The sequence below is a fragment of the Lathyrus oleraceus genome, chromosome 4 (genome assembly GCF_024323335.1).
Source record: "Lathyrus oleraceus cultivar Zhongwan6 chromosome 4, CAAS_Psat_ZW6_1.0, whole genome shotgun sequence".
NCBI classification, from domain to species: Eukaryota; Viridiplantae; Streptophyta; class Magnoliopsida; order Fabales; family Fabaceae; genus Lathyrus; species Lathyrus oleraceus.
The window spans coordinates 192,962,352-192,966,344 of NC_066582.1; positions in this window are offsets into that span (position 1 = coordinate 192,962,352).

Sequence of the window (3,993 nt, forward strand, 5' to 3'; positions counted from 1 at the left end):
TAACATTTGAGGGAAGGAATCACAACAAAGCCTTGCATATCATAATGGAATGCAAAGGGATGGTGCTTTCCCATGTTTTGGTTGATACAGGTTCTTCTCTGAATGTTCTCCTAAAGAAAGCCTTAACGAAGTTGGATTGCGATGACGCCACCCTGAGGCCGAGTAATTTAGTCGTAAGGGCTTTTGATGGCTCTAAGTGAGCTGTTTGTGGTGAAGTTGAGTTGCCAGTTAAGATTGGACCGCAGGTATTCAAGAGTACCTTTTATGTGATGGATATCCAGCCTGCCTATAGCTGTCTGCTAGGTCGACCCTAGATTCATGTTGCCGGTGTTGTTACTTCTACTCTTCACTAGAAGCTCAAATATGGACTAGAAGGTCAGATCGTCACCGTCTGTGGTGAAGAGGATATTTTTGTTAGCCACCTGTCTACATTTAAGTATGTGGAGATGGATGGTGAGATGCATGAGATGTTGTGTCAGGGCTTCGAAGCCATAAACATCAGTGAGGTCGCGCCCGAAACTGTCTTTTCACCTGAGTCTGAGAAGGTCGGGACTTCTATCTCTTCATACAAGCAAGCTGTTGAAGTGGTTAAGGTTGGTAATGCCCAAGGCTGAGGCAAATTTGTGGAGCCAATCATAAAAGAAGACAAGTTTGGATTGGGGTATACTCCGGGGTCTCAGAAGAATGAAGTCGGTACTTTCTCCAGCGGGGGTTTAGTTTCTCCCCACACCGTCAATGCTGCAGATGAAGACCAGGCTGACAGTGACTGTGACTTAGATAGCTGGATTCGCCCGTGTGTCCCAGGAGAAAAGCTCGACAATTGGTCGTCTGAAAAAGTCGTCCGGTTTACTCTACTGAAGGAGTAATTTTTATTGTTTTCCTTTTATCACATGCATAACAAAGTCTTACACTTTGACCAAGGTGTAATGACTCATCTGTAGGGCCATCCATTTAGTTACATTTCGCAATTATTTTCATCATCAATAAAGGACAACTTTTGCAAACAATTTTGTGTTCTCTTTCTTTCAATTATTTTTACTTTTACAAAAACGGAAATGTTTCTTTTTCGTTTTTCTTTCCAAAAAACACCTCGTAAAACTGATCACCCGGATCTCACTGCTAACGACACTGCTATGGCCAAGTATGACTTCGACAATCCTATCTATCAAGCCGAAGAAGGGGTTGAGGAAGATTGTGAATTGCCTGAGGAGTTAGCCAGGTTGTTGAAACAGGAGGACCGAGCTATCACACCTTATCAGGAGGTGGTTGAGACCATCAACATTGGTACCGAAGACGACAAGAAAGAGATCAAGATCGGGGCCAGTCTACAGGCCGAGAGGAAAAGACCATTGATCATGTACTTGACTGTGTTAGAAAGGTCAATGGGTTGTGTGCTCGGTCAGCATGACGAGTCAGGTCGAAAAGAGCATGCAATATACTACCTTAGCAAAAAGTTTACCGACTGTGAACAAAGATACTCACTGCTCGAGAAAACTTGCCGCGCTTTGGCATGGGCTGCTCGCCGACTAAGATAGTATATGTTGACTCACACGACTCTATTGATATCAAAGATGGATCAAGTCAAATATATTTTTGAAAAGCCAGCAGGGTTGCTAGGTGGAAAATGATGCTGACAGAGTATGACATCCAATACACTTCACAAAAAGCCATCAAAGGAAGTGTCTTGTCAGATTATCTTGCCGCGCAACCGATTGATGATTACCAACCTATGAGGTTCGACTTTCCTGATGAGGACATCATGTTTCTCAAGTCGAAAGATTGCGAGGAACCACTCCCGGAGGAGGGGCCTGACCCTGAATCCAAATGGATTATGATGTTTGATGGGGCGGTCAACGTCAATGGTCGCGGAGTTGGTACAGTGTTGATCACGCCGGAGGGGGTTCATATGCCATTTTGTGCCAGAATAACTTTTCCCTGCACCAACAATGAAGCCGAACGAAGCAGAATGGGTCCGTTCTCGATAAAATCAGATAAGCCTAGTTGAGGAAAAGAGACTAGCAGCTATATGCCATGGCCAGCTATATCAGAGACGGACGAAGAGAGCGTTTGATCAGAAAGTGCGCCCTCGGGAGTATCGAGTCGGTGAAATGGTACTCAAAAGAATTCTTCCTCCCAACACAGATCACAGGGGTAAATGGACACCGAACAACGAGGGTCCATACGTGGTTAAAAGAGTTTTCTCTGGCGGAGCTCTGATGCTAACAACCATGGATGGCGAAGACTTCCCGTCCCCTATCAACTCAGACGCAGTTAAAAAATACTTCGCATAAAATAGACCCGCTGGACAGTAAAAAGAATAGTCCGGGCAAAAAAAAGGGCATCCCGACGAACCAAAAAAAGAATGAAGAGGTTCGGGCAAAAATTAGGGATATAAAAATCAAAAAAAATGTACACCCGGTGAGTCGAAAACCCGAAAGGGCGGCTCAGGCAAAAAGGGTATCCCGGTGGATTGAAAACCCAAAAGGGCGGTCCACGCAAAAGTTAGGGAATAAGCGAATAACTGTGATCTGAGTTCATCCGTGTTATATCACCGTTTCATTCAATCCGGCAATCTTCGAAGGTAAAAGATCGACTAATCATCCACTTCAGAAAGCAAGATGAGCATAGCGTCTTGAGGACATACGAGCCATAGCAGAGTCGAAACTCGGTGGGACCCCGTTTCCACATTGCCATTAGGATAGTTTCTCTTGTTCAATTTATAGCGATCACCTCTTTCCAGGGATCAGCTTCCTGATGTACTCGCCTATTCCTGGCACAAATGTTTCAACCAACAAAAGTCGAATAATTCAGTTAAAAAGCCTCTTTATTTTTCATTTATCAGTTTGTTTGCAAAAGATGTCTGAATTCTTGAGGAAACATATTGCATCTGAATATAATGGTGGCTTTTGCAGATGATTTGCACAGGAAAACATTTAAAATTGCTTTGAATGTGCTTAATCCCGAATGGTGAATTCAAACCGAGTAATTCCCCGGGGCATACGTGTATTTTTTGGTTACAGGTCACAGGAACCGGATGCCAAGTCATGAATCCTCACCCCCAAGCGGTTGACAAAGCCTCTCCTCTGCAAAGCAGGTTCCCCAGTAGAGTTGACAGTAGCCAGACTGTATATCCCCAGTAGAGTTGACAGTATCCAGACTGTATATCCTCAGCGGAGTCGACAGTGCCAGACTGTATCTTCCCAGCAATAGCGGAGTAGTCGCATACCCAACAGACAAGAGGATGGTGTTCCCAGTGTTCATCTCGTCCCTAGCAGATTAGTTTTTTAACAGATTTGTTTTAATCCCCAGCCTGAGGACGATTAGCAAGTTCATATCCCCAGCAAAGGTCGATTCCTACGATATTTCCCCAGGAAGTGCTTTCCTCACAGACACTCCTCGCAGAGCCTCGCCAAGCAAAGTTTCCATAGTTGATACTTCCCCAGCAAGGTCAACTTTTCAAAAAAGGCCGATTTATTTTCGGTGGCTCCCCGGTTTCGGCAGACGGATCGTTCCCCACAGAGCATTCAAGGATTGATACAGCGATCCGCTCCCTGCCAGAGTTGCTTCCCCGAGCAGATTTCTTTTTTCTTTTGCACCATGCATAACATTTGCATTTGCATTTGCATGCATATCAAACATACACATAAGCTGATAAACAGGTTCTTCAAAGCAGACTGAAAAATTACTTTACAACCAAAGTCATGAGATTCGGCCAGAGGATCAAGTGTGTGTGTGACCCAGCATGAGGGTCATTTCGAAGATTCAGCCTGAGAATCGTTTTCCAGAGATCCAGCCTGAGGGTCATTTTGAAGATTCAGCCAGAGAGTCGACTACGAGCGCTATTTCCCCAGCAAGCCAGCTGGAGGAATAGATTGACAGCTCAACAGAAAATCAACCTACAAGAGGATCCAGCCCGCTGATCGCATTTAAAAAACAAAGTCTAATCGAAGAGTCGTTATAACATGTTCTAGCCTGAAAAATATATACGAAGCC